The 20,046-nt window shown below is 37.3% G+C and overlaps 1 protein-coding gene and 1 pseudogene across 1 annotated transcript in view; one reads left to right on the top strand and one right to left on the bottom strand.

Moving 5' to 3' along the window:
• The window catches only part of Hpse2 (heparanase 2 (inactive)), a 413,903-nt gene that overhangs the window by 326,877 nt on the left and 66,980 nt on the right, over positions 1-20,046 (bottom strand). The gene's annotated exons all lie outside the window — the stretch shown is intronic.
• LOC150053975 (large ribosomal subunit protein eL31 pseudogene) lies at positions 4,756-5,102 on the top strand (annotated as a pseudogene).

Genomic DNA, 20,046 nt, shown 5'->3' with positions numbered 1-20,046 from the left:
TGAAGAACAAAAATAGCAGTAGCACCTAGCCAGGATATATGCACAAAGTACCGGACCAATCAAAGTAATTGCTGCACCTAGAGAGCAGCTCAGCCTGCTCTCTAGCAGGTGAGATGATGGTGATGAGCCAGTGGTCTCAATGGCCAACAGAGCCGAGCCATCAGCCCTTCCATGCCAAGGGACATGACAAGCCAGTTTATCTCGGAATCATGTGCTAAATAGCAAGGTCTGTTCCTACAAAAGAAAAACTTCTAAAACCCAGAAATGGCTATACTATCAAATACACAGGCATCAATGAGAGTACAAGGACACAAGGAGTACAATCGCAATTCCCTGACGAATGAACAAAGCTCCAACATCAGACCTTAGGGAAATAGATATTTATGAAGTGAATTGGGAATAATCCTATTAAACAAGTTCAATGAACTGTAAAAACAAATGAATAAAAATTAATGTCTGGGAAAAATGTGAACACAATATAAAGTGAGAACAATTTAAAAGAAATGCTAGCAATGAAGAATAATGGGAAACAATATATGAACAAAATACAAAGTGGAAATAATGTAAAAGAAATCAGAACATTATTTGCTTTTGGAAGGCAAGGATTGGCCAAAAAGTGATATAAGGGACTTTCTGAGTGATGGAATTACTGTATGTTTTGATTGATATGGCTTATGTAGGCATATAATTTTACCCAAACTAATCAAACAAGACATTTAAATTACTTTCATCTTATTCAATTCTTTTCAGGTAACAGTGTTGTCTGGGAATCAGCGAGAAACAGAGAAGGCACATTTTGAGAGGTTGAATTGGGAGTCTTTTGGTAGAACAGCAACTGCTGTCTCAAAGACCTGCAGCCTCTCCAATACACTGAAAACTGTTAGAAAACTGAGCCATGGGAGCAGGGAGAGCAGAAAAACAATACCAACAAACCAGATCAACTCCAATGGAGAGTTGAAGTGGGATGTCATGGTGACCAGGATTTCTGTGCCTGAGCTCATATGGGCCTAAATAGGGGAAGGGAGCAGGGTCCCAGGACAGACAGGTCCAGTCCCTGCCCAAGACACACCCATCACCTGAGGGTGGAAATTCCCTGCCTATACCATGAAGATAAGATGATGCCAGTTAAACCCAGTTTTCTTATTCCAACAGTAGGGGAAAAGAAATTGCAGTTTTCTTATTCCATTTTTCTTATTTCAACAGTAGGGGAAAAGAAATTTCAGGTCCTCCCAGTTTATGTAATTTTCTATCTAGATTTCAAAAGATACCAAGTACTGAGTAAAATAAAGCCCAAATGATCCATGTACTTTGCCTGGACCAAGTTCTAGTTGAAAAGATAGCCTACATAGAAAGTTCTAGAATGCATCGAATTGTCTACAGAATATGTTCATAAATGAAGACAGCAGACATGGGATTTCATACCTTATCTGTTTCTTCCTTGTACTTCCACAAAGCACTTAACTTCCACCTGAACCCCCTGGATACCCAAATAAAAATCAGCCAGTCAATAAACTAACAAAACAATGCCTGTAACCTTTCAGGCCTTACCCCCCATGAGCTGAGAATCATTCCAGACAAACCTGTCATCAAGACAACAACCAGGACCAGCCCAGAAGCAATCACTTCCTCCTCCTCAGTAGCCCCATTCAAGGTCATTCTAGTCTGCAGGATTGACCTTTCCCAACATTAGCCCAGGATTCTAACCAAGCTGACTTGGAAATGAACTTATTTTGTCCAGCTGGCTGCAAACACATGCACAAATTCTTTCTTACTCACCCTCATGCTAGCTTCCCCTCCCCTCTTCCTGTTTCTTTCTATCTTTTTTTTTTCACACAGGCACAAATAGTCACGTCGTCATGTGAGACAAGTGAATACTGACTCTTCAGGGTAAAAAAAACAGATGTTTTCCAATTTTCCTTCACAAAACTATATTTTATATCGTGTCCTTCTATGGATTTATAGCCAATGAAGAGATGTTACTACATGAGCTCATGGAGGGGGGATGATAAAAACTGGAAAGGAAGAGTCAGACAAGGCAAAGAGAAGCTATCCAGAAGGCTGCAATTGGAGAAGCATGACAAATGGGCAGCACAGTTTTTAGAGGGTTCCGGCAGAAAGGCAGATTGCCTGACTGGGAGAGATTCCTCACAGCTGGAGCATCGCACACACCATCTGGAATTTTTTAAATCTGCTTTCCCCAGGTGATCTGATTCTCAGAGTGCCAGTGGAGATGAGAAAAGTGGGGTGTGTGGGGGGGACTGTATAGCTCAGAATAGCTTCAAATACTCCCCCAAATTAGTTAATGAAGTCTTGCTTGAATCAGTTTCAGCTTTTCCTCCACAATCCTGAGCCTCTAGTTTGGTGTTTACTTCCACACAAAGAATTGAATGTTTAAATTTTAACCCTTCATGGTTTTTTTGGTACAATGGAACAAAACAGGATTGCTAGCAGGGTGGTTTAAACAAAAAGGTGGGGGGAAATTCAAACTGTAGGATTGAGTCCAAATTTCCTGGTACAAGCCAGCAAGCCTTTATTTTCAACCTCACTCTTCTTGTCTGGTCTTCACACTACTTCCAAACAAGGGTATACTGGGGTTCTCACTTTTTTTTCCTCCAGATGGTCCAAACTCCAGACCTAAAGCACTAAAGAAAAATATAAGTAAAAATAAGTAAATAAAGGCAACCACAACCTCTCACTCATTCAGAACTAGGAATGTGTCTGTGATAATGAAGTTGCCATTGAACATGGTTTGTATGAAGGAGAAAGAAGAAAAGGAATTCTACCTCCAGCCTCCTTTATGTCCCTTTCTTGTTTCTTGTTTAATTTTATCTCTTCTCTTTTTCTGTAAAAGACTAGCTAGTGATTGCATTAGATTTTCTGGGCCATATGCATTCTGTTACAACTGCTCCACTCAGCCATTGTAGCATAAAGCAGACATAGACAATATGCAAATAAGGAAAGAGGCTGTTTGCCAATAGATGGAGATTTGGATTGCATGTGCTTCTCACACAACACATATTATCCTTTAGTTTTCAATCATTTAAAAAATGTTTTAAAAAAGTTAGCTTGCAGACAACCAAAAAAGAAAAAAGGAAAAAGAAAAAGAAAGCAGGCAGTGGGCCAGAGTTTACCCATCTCTGCATTTCAGTAATTATCCAAGGCCATTATCCAAATTCCATTTCCAGAACTGAACAAGTGGTACAAGAAAGGATTCCCAGGTGCATCATCAGGTAGATAGTTTTAAATAATGAAGTGGTCCGCTGTGTTCTGACAATCAAAGGGCCAAATAAATACACAGTTGAAATAAACTCCTATCCTACTTTTCCACTTCCAAGAATTTTCTAGTTTCCTATTCTTTTCATAAATGTCACTCTCACAGTATGAAAAAGAATAGTGTCTGGTGCCCATGAGCATTTTCATTGCTAGTGCATTCATTTACTAGTGCATCTAGTCGTCTATTACGTTGGTGTTACTAAAAGCTAATATAGATCACAGTATTCTTGCTCGCTCTGTGTGTGTGTGTGTGTGTGTGTGTGTGTGTGTGTGTATTTCTCTCTCTGTTAATCTCTCTCTTTTTAAAGAAAATACCAATATATCCAGTGAAATAAAATAGCATATCTATCTTAGCAGACTTATTTTCTAGGAACAACAAATTCTTAGGCCATTTTAAACGAAGAAAAAGAAGTGAATTTTTTTCTTTTTCTCTTTTTTTGCCATCCTGGGCTTGAGCTCAGGGCCTGAGCATTGTCCTTGGACTTTCTCAAGGCTAGAGTGCTACTCCTTGAGCCTCAGCACCACTCCCAGCTTTTTTTCTATGTATGTAGTACCAAGGAATCGAACCCAGGTCTTCGTGCATGCTAGGCAAGCACTCTACCACTAGGCCAAACTCCCAGCCCCACTTTTTTTTTTTTTTTAAAAGAAGAGACATTAAACATTACAAGGGCAGTTTGGAGCAGATACTTTTCACAGAGTTTTCATAATGGGACACACTTAGACAAAGGTAGCAGGCCAGTGCGGGTACACAGATGTGATCCTTCCCTCAACACTTAACATCACAGTTGGTTGCTGTGACTCTAGCCTGCAACTCTAGCTACTCAAGTGGATAAGATCTGAGGATCATGGTTCCAAACCTGCCTGAACAGGAAGGTCCATAAGACTCTTACCATCCAATTATCCACCAAAAAGCTGAAAATGGAGCTGTGGCTCCAGTGGTAGAGTGCTAGCCTTGAGGTAGGGACAGCACCTACATCAGGAGTTCCAGCCCCAGTACCAGCACACATCACACACACACACACACACACACACACACACACACACATAATTTTACATCAGCAGTGTGGCTTATAAGGGATGCCACAAATATTTCACTTAATAAATATGATAATATGGAACCCTCAAATTAAAAAAAATATAGATGAAAGTCCAGAAAAGGGGAAATATAAAAGTTCCAATTCCTAGAAATATACTGGAAAAAATCCTTTCTAACAAGAACAAAATTAAATGTTAGAAACAGAATAAGATATTAAAATATCCCCCCAATTAAAGAAAAACAAACCTACAGGTAAAAATAATGGATTATTCCCGAAGAAAAAGAAGACAATATTGCAATACAAAAATAGCAAAATATGGCAAATAAATCACAAACGACAACAAAAAGATAATATGGACATAAAAGAATGGCCTTGAAACATGTATCAGGACACATATTTTTTAGGTTAAAAAATTAGCTGGCTTTTCCAACTTGGGCCTGGCAGAATGGCTCCCGCAAAGAAGGTTGGTGAGAAGAAGGGTGGTGAGAAGAAGAGCCATTCTGCCATCAACAAGGTGGTGACATTCACAAGTGCATCCATGGAGTGGGCTTTAAGAAGCTCGTGCTCCTTGTGCACTCAAAGAAATCCGTAAGTTTGTCATGAAGTAGACGGGGACTTGCAACATGCACATCGAAAGCAGGCTCAACAAAACTGTCTGGGCCAAAGGAAGAAGGCATGTCCCCTATGGGCTGTCCAGAAAGCACAATGAGGATAAAGACTTACCAGACCACCTACATCCCTGTTACCACCTTCAAAAATCTACAGTCAGTGTGGATGACAACTAACCAGTGAGTGTCAAATAAAACTATAAAATCGCTTTTATAAAAGTAATCTGGAAGTTTGATGGAAGACCTAGCGCTCACATCCCTGTTCTGTTCCCTTCCACCAATGGCCCAGTAGGCCTCCAGCTCACCACCTCCACACCCAGTGCATTACAGAGGTGTCCACTCCCGTTACTCCTTCAGAAATTTCTCAAAGCTGCCTTTCAAGCTCTCAATTTGCAGTTGTGGCTGACCTACATGTCTCCATGTTGTTGGTGTCATTTTAATCTGTGTAGCAGCATGCTTCACACAGGTTCCAACATCTATTGCTTCAATTCCAGCACTGCTGTTACTGAGTACATGGCCTTGAACAAGTTCCTTTGCATCTCCAAATCTCAAGTTTCACCTCCACAAAACAGAAAGTATAAAATAGTGCCTTTCACAAGAATATTTGCCTAACATTTTACAAGTATCATTGTACAGGCTCTGGAATATGATAAACATTCAAAGACTGTGATCGATGGAAACTATTAGCTATTGTTAAAGAAACCATTCACTTTTTACCCCATTTTTACAACATAAGAGTTAAGAAGATTAAGAGCATAGATTTTAGATCCACTAACTTAGATCATCTGAGCGTGGACAACTTATGGAAGCTTTCTGTATTATGTTCCCCATCTGCAAATAGGGTTGTACCCAATATGCAAATTAAATATTTTACATAAAGTGCTTTAAAATAGAAGTGCTTGCTAACAACAACAACAAAAACAATAAATGTAGAGGAATTTCTGTAAGATAGGAATTTCCAAGTCGGTAGCATAGCCTAGTGGTAGAGTGCTCGCCTAGCATGCATGAAGCTCTGGGTTCAATTCCTTGGTACCACATACTGAGAAAAATCTGGAAGTGGCACTGTGGCTCAAGCGACAACACACTAGACTTGACCAAAAAGTGTCCAAGAACAGTGCCCAAGCCATGAGTTCAAGCCCCAGGACTGGGGGAGAAAAAGATAGGACTTTCCATTCACTGTGAAATAGTGAGGCAAAAGTTTTGGCATTTCCCTAGAATTGGAAAAGCACAGTAAACATATAGAGTAATCCCACAGTAAGCTCATGATGGCAGAGGGGAGAATGGAGGAAATACAGAAGAGAAGGATAGTGGCAAGATAAGAAAGTGTTCCAAAACTTCTAACAATCTCTCCCCAAAATCCTTGTAAATGTTTTTCTCCTTCAAGTAGCTAGTCTTTTAAAAAAAAAATTACTGCTTCTGAGCTAGAATATTCTACTGTAGTGTTTTATTTTATATCATTACTATTATTATCATGCACAATATGCTTTGCTATTTTTTTTTTAGAATTTGATACTGACTTTCTCAAAATGTCTCAAAAAGACTTTCTAGATTTCAGACTGGTTAGGAGGTACTTACCAGTTCTTCTAGTCTCCTTGCTCCTCTTCAGCCCAAATAGCAAAAGGATTAAGGAGAATTTATATAACTTCAAACTTTGCTGCAACAGGATGACCTGCCCACAGCAAGTTCTTCTTAATCAGAGCAAAATAACACATCAAAAAGAATAATATTGTACCATTTGTAAGGAAATTGAAAGACTTGGAAAAAAAGTATAAGCAAAGTAAGCCAGCCCCAAAGAAATATAGGTTACATGGTTTCCCTCATTTGTGGCAACTAGAATGGACTTATAAATCTACAAATAAACACACTGAATGATTAAGACACACACACACTCACACACCCACCCCATTGGGACATGTTAAATTTACATAGGAGTCCAAACATTCATATGCTAAGGCCAAAGGAGGACATGAATTAGATATGGTGAACAAATGCTCAATAGCTACATAATAAAATAATCTTTTATTAAATGAATTTATTAAAGGAAATGAGACATTTTGGTTGCTTTGTGGCCCTTTTTGTATTCTTTTCCTTTTGTCTTTTTTTTTGTATTTGGGAGGGCAAAGGTGGGACACAGAGAATGTGGAACAAGGGTGAACAAATACAAAAGTGGTACTCACTACATGGAAAATGAACTGTACATTTTGTAGGTGGGGATGGGAAGGGAAAACAGGGGGAAAGCCAGGGAAGGAGAGACAGCTCACAAAGAATTATACTCATTACCTGATTCATGTCACTGTAACTCCTCTTTGTATCAACACTTCAATAACAATTAAAATAAACTTAAATTTAAATCTTTCTTAACAAAAAACAACCTAGGAAGGAACAAAGGTATTACTCTCCCAGACTTCCCCTACTTGCTAACAAATACTTAGTATCCAGTAGCTAAATCTTCTTACTATACACTTTTAGAGTATTTTTAAATACTTGGGTTTTTTTTAATATGTATATTTCTTCTTCAATTCTCTATCTGACAACTGCTTATACAAAGTCTTAAGTGACCAGTATTGAAAGCACAGCCTTCAACCAAAACTTTACATCTGAAATGAAAAGAACCACTGTGGTATCTGCCAGTAATCTGCCCATAAGTATAGCCAATGGTCAGAGCCAGAAGTCATGAAGTAAGCAAAGTTAATATCCACAATCTGAGCCAAGAACTATAAAACAAAGTTGGCAAGGAAGGGAAATTGGTGTCAAATCTAAGCCAAAGGAACCACAAACACCTCATATCACAAGACCCGCTGAGAGACCATTAGAAAATTATGACTGCTCTTCATATACAATGTCCTTAAAGACTGTTGACCAACAATCCGGCTCTGAGAAGCAATTAGTCTGGAAAGTAACAAGAATGTTACTTTTTTGCTTGGTGGCTTCTTGAGCTATTCATATATTCTCTATAGTTTCTCCAAGTCTGTTTTGTTGCCATGTAGAATGTCCTCTATTAGATTTAGAATGTCCTCTATTGGTGGTGGGTGCATTTCTAACAATGCAAGCCTAAATGCAAGCACTGAATTTTTTGAATCTCAGTCCTGATTCCTAAGTAATTAAACCCGAGGCCTGATTCCTACATCATTGAATCTCAGCCCTGATTCCTAAGTCATTGAATCTCTGTGAATCTCAGCTATTTCATCGGAATGACAGTAAAGACTTACTCTCTGTCAAGAATTGTAAGAGCAGAAGTATGACAATATTGGAGATTTAGCAAAATAAATACTGATTCATTTTGACAATAAATCACAAAAGAAAGAAGACAAAATATCTGAGAGAAAATATTTGTAACAAATATTTAAGAAACATGTTAATACCTCTCATTATCTAAAAACTTCTGTGAATCAATATGAAAAATGCAAACAACCACCCACTTAGAAAATGAAAGAAAAGCAAACATAGGCAACTCACTGGAGAAATGAAAGATCCTCCATCTTCTTAGAAGTCATAAAATTGCAAACTAATCAGGACAATATTATCTTTCATCTCAGCAATAAATAAAAAGATCAACAATACCCAGGCTGATGGTACCATACACGAAAATACATCCACAAGAATATAGATTAGATTGTATACATATATATTTTATAATTGTATGTTTGCTATATATACATACAAACATGCTTATATGCTAATGGAAAATGTATGAAAATTTACATTACTTAATATTTTTCAGGTGAGAAAAACAGGGAACATGGGCAAAAAGTGAATTTTATGCTATGTATATAATTATGTATGTTATATATGATTGTATATATCATATATGTTTATATAATTTATATATTATATGTCATATATATGTGTCATATGTGCTATAGTGTTCTCCAACTAACATAGATGTTTCTATAGATTTGAAGATTACCAAAAAAATGCAAAAGTTATCATTTTAAAGTATTATCAACCTAAAGTAATTTATGATGACACACAAATGTGAGGTTGTATTTCTTATCAGAATTTAAGACTTAAGAATCAATAAAGGGGATGGAGGGATGTTGTATTGAACCTTCCTTGATAAGAATATGGTAATTCTATGTTAAGAAAAAAATAATAGCTGGGCACGATAGCTCACAGCTGTAATCCTAGCTACGCAGGAGGCTGAGATCTGAGGATCACGGTTCAAAGCCAACTCAGACACTAAACTCTATGAGACTCTTATCCCCAATTAACCACTAGAAAACTGGAAGTGGCGCTGTAGCAAGGAGTAGGGTGGTAGCCTTGAGCTGAAGAGCTCAGGGACAGCAGTCCAGGTCCAGAGTTCAAGACCCATGAATAGACAGACAGACAGACAGACAGACAGAAAGAAAGAAAGAAAGAAAGAAAGAAAGAAAGAAAGAAAGAAAGAAAGAAAGAAAGAAAGAAGGAGGGCCGGGAGTTTGGCCTAGTGGTTAAAGTGCTTGCCTAGCATGCACGAAGACCCGGGTTCGATTCCTCGGTACCACATACCTAGAAAAAAGCCAGAAGTGGTGCTGAGGCTCAAGTGGTAGAGCTCTAGCCTTGAGAAAAGTCCAAGGACAGTGCTCAGGCCCTGAGCTTCCCAGGACTGGCAAAAAAAAAAAGAAAGAAAGAGAGAGAGAGAGAAAGAGAGAAAGGAAGGAAGGAAGGAAGGAAGGAAGGAAGGAAGGAAGGAAGGAAGGAAGGAAGGAAGGAAGGAAGGGAAGGAAGGAAAGGAAAGGGAAGGAAGGGAAGGGAAAGAAAGAAAGAAAGAAAGAAAGAAAGAAAGAAAGAAAGAAAGAAAGAAAGAAAGAAAGAAAGAGAAAAAAGAAAGAGAAAAAAGAAAGAAAGAACACTCATTAGGACGAAAATCATGTTCCCAGGGATAGCACCCAGACCCTTAGTTCATGCCCCACAACTGGAAAAAAAAACAAACAAAAAAACAGATGCACGTCTGTCATCTCAGCTACTTGGGAAAAAGAGGTAGGAAGCTCCCTATCTGGAAAAAGCAAAAAGGAATGCAGTTCAATTGCTATCACAAGGCCCTATGTTCAAACCTTCATCCTGCCAAAAATATCAAATACATAAAAAATGCCTGACAATCAATTTAGAGAGTTTTATTTTGACTTACATTTCTGGGGGTTCCTAACCATGATTTCTTGGGCCTGTATCAAGATAGCATATCATGATAGACAGACAAGGAAGAGAAAAAAAAATTGTTCACTTCAGGGCCAGACCCCAAGAAAGAGAAAAGGACCATGGTGACATTGCCTACGCCAAGGGCACATTCCCAAGGACGTAAACACCTTCCTGGATTCACCTTGGAAAAGCTCCACCACCTGCCACGAGCCCCTCCAACTGGTACCAACCCTTTCAGAAACATTCTAAATGTAAACTACAACAAGTACAACTGGAGATCTTCTTACAAAGCTTTTCCTTTTTTCGTATGATCCTTCTCATGTTTTTAAAGTATATTATAGACTTGAATGTTAATAATATTCCTAAAACATGATGCCATCCTTGGTGATGTTTTAGCATATTTCTCTCGGGAACAAGAACACCAACTCAATTTCATGAGCTCATCAAGTTAAGCATGCATTCTTTCTATTTGATGAAGGAAGCTGAAGTAAAAATCTTTACTAATTTATCTAAAAACAAGAATTATGAACAGTCTTGTTGAAGCACATTCAGCAGCGTGATTTGAAATGCCGTGTTTACTTTCATAGCATTTGCATTGCCCCTCAGAGCCCAATTTCCTTTTGGTGCTGCCTTTCAAAATAAAACCCTTCCCTGGCCCCCTTCCAACAAACCCTACTTTCAGGAAAGCATATGAAAACCAAATATACATTCATGAGGAAATATATATATATAACAATAAAGCTAAATGTTAGAAATTAATTGCCTTTATTGAACATGAATACCCGGCATTGCCCAGATGCTACAGACAATAAAAATTGATAGACCCCATTCTTGGAGAATACAAAAGACAGATAAATATGCAAACAGTGCAATAGAGTATGACAACTGCCGTGATAAGTTAAATAAAGATGGAATGTTTTAAGAGAGGACTTTAACCAAATGTAAAGACTCAGAGAATTCTGGGAGAAAAATACCTAAGTCCAAGAATGAGTAGGCATTGGCCACACAGGGGTAGTATGGGAAATGACTCCTGACAATGCTAATATGGCATCATTATCTTCATCCAAAGTAGCTACATGGCCATGGCAAGCAGTAAAATCTTGAACCAAATCTGAGCCTTCTAACTTGCCATTTTCACCATTTAGAATAGTATTTGCCTTACTTCTTTCTTCACTACAAGTGATCATAGAATACAACTGAACAACTGAAATGACTTCTCATGGGAAACCACAAATACAACACGGAAAGTATAAGTCTAAGCAGACAGCTGGGGAAATGGTTTTGTGAAGCTATTCTCTAGAGAACAAATGTTTAGGACAAAACAGAATTCCCAGCAACATTGTATATGCCACTAAAGATTGGAGCTTTGGCAGGGCAATAAATATTCAACCCCAATGTCCAAACAGAACAAATATCTGGATAGTCTCTGCCAAACCAAGATTACAAGCTACTACTATATCTTGTGAAGTAAAAATAATCAGCAATAAATTTATCCATTTTCAGCTAAGCGATACTGAAAGGAGGACTTATGGCTTCAAATGCCTTCATTAGAAGGAAAATGATCTCAGATCGCTAACCCAAATTTCTTCTTTAGAAATCTAAAAAGTAAAGAACAAATTAAACCCAAAGCCAAGCAAAGAAAGGAAATAATGATTAGAATGGAGAGCAAGTACACACATATTGGAATTCTTTTTTTTTGAGTTTCTTTTTTTTCTCTTTTTTTATTGTATTTAATAAAAGGGTAACATGATATTTGCCAGACAGAAGGTGCATTAATTCACATATATTGATACCCTTCCACATGTCTTGGTCCCATTATATATTGGAATTCTATGCTATGATCAGAAAGAATGACTGTGGCCCATTCACAAGGAAGTGAAAAGACTTGGAAAAAATTATATTAAGCAGAATGAGCCAAACCCAGAGAAACATAAGTTACATGGTTTTCCTCATTTGTAGTAATTAGAATGTGCCTATAAATCTACAAGTAAACATGGTGGACAGAAAAAGACAAAAAAAAATCACACTTGGACATGATAAATTAAACAGGATATTAAACACTCAATGAGACCAAAGGAGTATATGTTCTCAGGAGAGGGTCTCAAAGGCTCAATAGCCATGTGCATATGAACATAGAAAATGATGTCGATGTAAATGAACTCCAAGAAATGAAAACAAGAGATTTTTTTAATTTTATTTCTTGTATGATTTTTTTTCTTTTTTCTCTCTCTCTGTTTTCCCCTATTATGGCTCTTTTCAATTTCTGTACCTTTTGTTTTGTCTGTAAGTTTATCTGATTGGGGTGGGGGGAGCGCAGAAATGGTGGGAAGACAGGTGAACTAATTCAGCAGTGATGCTCACTAGATACTATGTTGAAAATGAACTTAGGGAGAGGGGTAAAAGCTAGGGGAAAAAAAAACAAAGGAAGAGGTAACACTGTTCAAAAAGAAATGCACTCATTACCTGACCTATGTAACTGCAACTCCTCTCTGTACATTGCCTTCGCAACAAAAATTAAAATTACTTTTAAAAATGGGAAAAGAAGCAAAAAAGTAAAACAAAATGCTTCCAAATAGTTAAAAATATTCCAAATTGTCAATGTTAACAAGTCCAACTAAGAAAGGAGAAATGGAGAAAATGGACAGAGGGGGAGAAGAGACAGAGAAGAAAGGAGGAAGGAAATGAAGAAGGGAAGAACAGGAAAGACAAGCGAAGGAAAAGAGATCACCAGAATTGGTGACCTGAGACTCTTAGAGGACCTGAGAATCTTAGTGGAGCTTGGCTCACGGGTAGGGTGGTAGCCTTGAACTGAAGAGCTCAGGGACAGCGCCCAGGATGAGTTCAAGTCCCATGACTGCCCCCCACACCACCAAAAAAGAAATAAAAGAGTTGACCTATAATGTGTAAGAACTAAATTTCCAATTTAAAATTTCTTATTTAAATAAAGGCTCAGATCTAATTAGCTTTACTAGTAAAATCTGTTAAACATTTTTTAAAAAAAAAGGAATACCCATACTTGAAATACTCTCCCAAAAATGGACAAATTATAGATCCCAATTCATTCTGCAAGGCCCTGAGCCTATTATCTGTGCCTGGTCTAAACAAAACCTGGGCCCATCAAACTCAATTGAATCTGATAACTCTTAAGTTCAAGACAAATTCTTAAGGCCAACTGGGAAATTTGAAACATTAAGCAAGTTCTAGAGACACCCAAGATTTCAAAATCTAAGGAGAAATTAAGAATGGGTGCCTTAAAAAAAAAAAGGCACTGGTAATAGAGCAGAATAATTTTGCTTACATGGCAATCCAGTCATAAAATAGGCTTTTCATTGCTCAGGTCATTTTATAGATATTCGGACACCCCTGCTAGTTTAGATGAATATCTCATATATGAGTTACTACATCTATGCTGGGCGCTAATCCTAGCTATTCCAGAGGCTGAGTTCTGAAGACCACTCAGGGAGGAAAGTCCATGACACTCTTATCTCCAATTAGCCACCAGAAAAGTGGAAGTGGAGCTGTGTCTTAAAGTGGTAGAGTGAAAAGAGCTCAGGGACAGTGCCCGGGCCCTGAATTCAAGCCCCACAACTGACCAACAACAACAACAAAAAGTGTATGACATAAACGACTTTTCCTTCTCTCTTCTTCTTTCTTATGTATTTACATATTCTGTATAGTTATAGCTATAAAATGATAATATTTAAATTTTCTTCATAGTTGTAACACTAAAATGTACTTAGCTGAATAAGTACAGAAGATAGCAGAAAGTTCTACTTACATAAAAGTTTGAATGCAAACTGATACATTAGACAGATACATTAGATCAGTGGTTACCTAGGGTTGGGAAATCTTGGCTGGGATGAAAGGAAGTTATTACAAAGAAGTATAAGGAGCCATTTGTGTATCGTAATGTGTTCATTGGTTACAGATGGATGTTAAAACTTATCAAATGTTATGCTTTAAATATATGTGGCACATTGTATGCCAATAACATATCAATAAAGCTGTTGGATTGTGTTTTAAAGTCTAAGTATCTTAATTACTTTCAGTCACACGTTTTTGCTAAAATACTTTCCTGTGAATAAAATTCTACCCTGTATCATCTTCAGTACATGTATCTGTACATTGGGAATAACAACTGACACTCAAGTGTGACATGTACTGAAGATGATACCGGGAAAACATTTTGGCCAAATCCATAGAAGTTGTAGGTTTCTGGGCCCAGTTTGGATTCCACATCTTTCTGGCTCCAAAATCCATGTTCTTTGCACTATGTTATAATCCACAGGAAAAAATGGAAGATAAAATGGTATGGAAATTATAGTAAAATTACCTAAAAAAGAACAGAGATGAAAATGTGTGTCATAGGCTATTGAAATACAAAAGATTACCTTTTATTGTGATAAGAATATTTAATATGAAATCTTCCTTTCTAAAAAAAGTAAAAGCATATAATACAGTATTTTTAGCTTTGAGCAGAATGTTATAGGGCAGATCTCTAGAACTTTTGTCTTTCATAAAAAAAAAATCAGACACTCACTGAATACCAGAATCTATATCTCTCCCTTTCCATTAGCCTTTGCTAACCCCTATCCTCTTATCTACTTCTGTAAGGTGAGTTATTTTAGATTCCTTATAGAATAGGAGAATCCTATAATGTCTGTCCCTCTATGACCAGTTTGTTTCACTTTGCATAAAGCATTTTGGGCTTATCCCTGTGGCACATTGCAGGAACATCTTTTTGCCTCAGACTGAATAGCATTTCATTCTGTGCATATGCTATTCATGTGTCAACACTCCTTTAGATTGCAAATCAGCAGTTGGAAGGAGTATTGTAACAAAGTGCAATGAAAAAGTATCTCTCCCAAATACTAATCTCAATTCTTTTTGGGAAAAGACACAGAAACAAGATTCTTAGACAATCTAGTACTTCTATGTCTACTACTTTGAGGAAATTTCATATGACAATAGCTACTTTACAAACCAACCAAAAGAGAACAAGCATTCCAATTTCTATATCTCCTTGTCAAAATGTGTTGTTTAATTTTTATAATGATCATCTTAACAGGTATGGGGTGATAAATCATTATAGTTTGATTTGTGTTTCCCTGATTAGTGAAGTCAGGCATCCAATATAACTACTCATATCCCCTTTTGACAAACGTCCAGTCAGTCTTTTGTTTGTTTTGTTTTGTTGTGCTATGTATTTCATTTTATTTTAGTAAATGAGTTCATTGTGCCTTTGAATATTTGCTTCATTAACCAAATATCATGGTAGATGTGTTACAAATGCTTTCCCCATTCCATAGCTGCCTTCCACTCTGTATTGTCTTTGCTGTGTGGTTATAGATTCATTTGTTTAACTTTGTTTCTGTTGCTTGTGCTTCTGGTATCTTATTTGTCCAAGAAACCATTACAATCATGAAATATTCTTGTTCTATCTTCTAGTAGCTATATAGATTCAGGTCTTCTGTTTAACTCCTCAGTCATGGTGATTTGATTTTTGTGCATGTATGAAGAGTGAAATTTCAATATTCTAAATGTATTGTTTCCCCAACATCATTTGTTGAAGACTATCCTTTCCTGTAATGTATTTTTGGCGTTCTTGTTGATCAGTTGCCTGGAACTGGATCCACTTGAGCTTATTTTGGAGTTCTCAAATTTGTTTCATTAGTACGTGTGTATCTAAGTGCGTGTGTGTGTGTGTGTGTGTGTATGTGTGTGTGTGCGCGCTTTCTATTTCTGTAAATAGAATTCACTGAGTTTTGATAGAGATATGATTAAATCTGTAGACTATCCTGCATAGTATGAGCCTCTTAATATTGTCCTCTAATCTAGTCACATTGGACATCTCAGTTTATTTCTGCGAAATGTTTTCCATCAATTTTTTTGTAGTCTTCAATGTTAAGTCTTCTACCTCCTTAGATGCATTTACCAGTAAAAATTTTTTGGTTAGTGCCGGAGATTGAATATAGAGCCTCATTTATGTAGGCAAGTGTTCTATCATTTAAACCACACCCCTAGCCCAACTTTCGGGAGATGTAATCTCTTTGGCCTGAGACATACTTCAATTCTCCAGATCTCAGCCTGCTCAGTAGCTAGAATTACAGGATACTGTGTTGAAAGATACACTCCAGGGGCTACCAACCAAAATTGCCATGTTTGTTCTCTGGTTCCTGGGGACCTAGAATATTCTGAGATTCACCACAACTCTTAGATGAAAGGAACAGAATCCAGTCTTCTTGAGCAGTCTTCAGAAGAGCTGGAGCATTGTATCCAAAATCTAATCCTTCTCAGTACTGAGAACAAAGGTTCTTCCCTAAGCCCACGGAGAAGCTGAGATCTAAGGATAGAACAGGGGCTCGTAAAAGGTCCCTTTCAATTGTTTGGCTCTGTGCCATGGTATGGATGTCATGATTATGGTAAGATGGTTTTGTGAATTTTTTTCTGCTGTCTTAGATGTAACTAGTTCCATGTTTCTCTGGATGTGTTACAAGAAGAATGTATTCTTTGTTGTTGAATTGGTGAGTTTGTGGAGACAGAATCCAGGGCTTCTTATTCTCTACTCCTGATCATCAATAAAATTCCTTATTTCAAAAAATTGTTTTTGTCATGTTGCTAGCCTAATATTCATCAAGTAAGACCACGTTAATATAACTAGTTTGCAATATACAATCAATGTAAAATGCTTTGTTGTTTCTTCTCTAGGAAGCAATGTAACTGTGCCTGTTGCACTTGGGAAATTATGGTAAAATGGGGGTCAACACAATGATACATTTCATTCCTATCAGGGTAAGGACATACTGACCGAGAGTTTGTTAGGAAATAATACACAGAGTTTATATCATTTAATTTGGCACTTTCCTAACTTTATTCAATCATATTGTAAATATAAGTAATTATAAGCCTATATGTTTCTGATTTAGTTCCAGTTAACAAACTAAAGTGCTGTTTTATGGGTGCTATTTGCAATGCAGGGCAATACTCAAATAGAACCCTTTGAAATAGGAGAATGAATTAAAAGCCATCATTCAAGTGACATAAGAGTGAAAGATGTTTTGCTCTATCAATTTCTATTAAAGCCCCATGCTCTCACCGAATGCATTTTTGTAGCATATGTAATCAGATATTTTTCACATTTGTGGGCCCAAATTCTCATAGCTACATCTTGGTTCCGTTTATTTGAAATAAGCTTCTGTCTCTTATAAAATGATGACTGCAAACTATACGAAGTGTGGTTTGGATTCTAGAATAATCAAGAAATGTATGGTTTGTAGAGATGAGCATAAAGCACGAGACCAAGGCCTGAAGTGTTTATATTCAAAGGCCAGTGGATGATAAATAAACAAGGGAAAATGGGAATGTATATATTCTATTTAAACTCTCTTGCAATGAGAGCGGGGACAGGCACAGGGTGTGATTAGAGGTGATCAAGATGCCAGAAGTTCTTAAATAATGCTTTGAATTTCCACAGTAAAACAGAGAATGGAATGCTGATCCCACACTCTGTTCCCCTCCCTTACCATCTATTTACTTTCATGTTTTCCTCCAAATCTCTAAATATTTTCTCCTGTTCATTACTGAGGAAGAGAAAAAGAGGATGAAGAAAGGAGAAGAAACTAAATGAGAATATTAAGGAGGGAGGAAAGGGAATCTGAAAACACATGCATACTCATTAAGTCCAGGCACTGAGGGAATTTTTAAAGACATGAGTTCAAATTCCTTGACACATTTTCCATCAAGAATTGAACTCCATATCTCTTAATGGCCTGTTGATCATCAAACTTCGAAAAGAGTATGGTAAAAGTCATATAGGGTTAAGTTATTAACCCTATATGACTAGCAGAGATCTGCAATAGAGCAAAATCTGGATACATAAGGCCATATAATGTGAAGCTAATTGAAAGGACCTCCAGGATATTGAAACAAAAGCCATATAATGAATTATTGTTGTCCTTAATGTACTATGTTGTCTCTCATCTCCTTTGCTCTCCCTTGGTTATCTCATATTGGTATAGTATCTCTCTTTGTTATCTGATATATTGAATTTATTTGTATTTGGATATTTGAAATTTGATAGGGAAGGGGGGAAAACCAAGACGGGTGGAGGGTGTGTGGGGGGGAGGAAAATGGGTACCAAGACATGTGAAAGGGTATCAATGTATGTGAATTAATGCACCTTCTATCTGGCAAATATCATGTAACCCTTTTACTAATTACAATAAAAAAAATTTTAAAAAAAGAACAAAAAGCTACTCCCTGGTTCTTTTGGAATACTTTCTCTCAGAAAGAACCCTCAAGAGCCCAGCCACTTGGAACCAAGCACCTGGGGAAAGCCCAGGTCACATGGAAAAGCCATATTTGGGTATATTAGTCATTAGGCCTGGGTAAGCTCAACCTTTTAGTCATCCCATTCCAGTCTATCTATTCCAAAAATGTAAGTGAAAAAGTAGGAGAAATATTCACAGCCATGTAACCTGTGCCTTCAGATAAGAGAAAGTATTCAAAAGAACTTAGAGGGAAAAAACTTTATATTAACATTCCATCCTACTGTATTCATCAAGAAAACAAAGATCTAATGATGTTGAGAAGGATGCAAGGGAAACAGAATCCTTATAATACTATTGGTGGAAATATAAACTACCATGCATTGCTTCTATAAAACTCATGGGCATATGCCTGAAAGAATCTAAGCCATATCTTATCAAAGATATGTCTACACATGTGTGTTTCCTGCAGCACTATTCACACTATGCAATCAAAGACCCAGGTTCAATTCCTTAGTACTACATACATAGAAAAAAGCCGGAAATGGTGCTGAGGCTCAAGTGGTAGAGCTCTACCCTTGAGAAAGTCCAAAGACAGTGGTCAGGCCCTGAGCTCAAGCCCAAGACTGCAAAAAATAAAAAAATAAAAATAAATAAAAATAAAAATAAAAACTAAAATAAAATAAAAGGGGGCTTATTTGGGAAGAAGGAGACAAGTTAAAAGGAACATAAAGTGGCAATGATCAAAGCACATTTTACATGTGTACTAAAATGTTATAATCAACCTATTATTTTGTATCATGAATATATGCTAATTTATTTTTACAAAAAGATCATGATGACACTGGGTGTCGGTGGCTGAGGCCTGTAATCCTAGCTACTCAGGAGGCTGAGATCTGAGGATCTCAGTTCAAAGCCAGCCAGGGCACAGAAGTCCATGAGACTCTTATCTCCAGTCAACCACCAGAACACTGGAAGTAGTGCTGTGGCTCAATGTGGTAAAGAGGTAGCCTTGAGCTGAAGAGCTCAGGGATAGCACCCAGGCCTGGAGTTCAAGTACCATGACCAAAAAAAAAAGCACAGAAGATCATGATGACAACAATAATACAATTTATCTTAATGCTATCAATTCATTTTTAGACAGCTCTATTACATAGCCATTCCATGAAAGGAACTTAAATGTATTTCCTTTCAAATTTATACCGTTGTTAATCCTTTTCCCATAATTCTTCTGATGACTAGAGGCAATAACAGTTTTATTAAATGCAAATTTGTAAAGGAAAATCTCACCCTGAAGCAAACCTAGCCCTAACTGGCAAGAAAAAGGCTGGAGAATTGCACAATGTAACCATACTAGAAAGTCAAATACATACATTTCCAGAATTTGTATATAGCAGCTAACCAAGAAAATACCCAAAAGGGGGCTGGGAGTTTGGCCTAGTGGTTAAAGTACTTGCCTAGCATGCATGAAGACCCGGGTTCGATTCCTTGGTACCACATACATAGAAAAAAGCCGGAAGTGGTGCTGAGGCTCAAGTGGTAGAACTCTAACCTTGAGAAAATTCAAGGACAGTGCTCAGGCCCTGAGCTCAAGCCCAGGACTGGCAAAAAAAAAAAAAGAAAATACCCAAAATACTTTGGAGACAAATACAATGGAATATTCTAAGCAGAATAAAGAGGGATGAGGAGGTAAAAGTTTCCAAACAGCTCATGAAAGCCAAACAATCTGGCTGCTGCTTTCTATCT

This window comes from Megascapheus bottae, chromosome 15, assembly GCF_031878675.1.
Source record: "Megascapheus bottae isolate mThoBot1 chromosome 15, mThoBot2.hap1, whole genome shotgun sequence".
Taxonomy (NCBI): Eukaryota; Metazoa; Chordata; class Mammalia; order Rodentia; family Geomyidae; genus Megascapheus; species Megascapheus bottae.
This window is presented reverse-complemented; position numbering and strand designations above follow the sequence as displayed.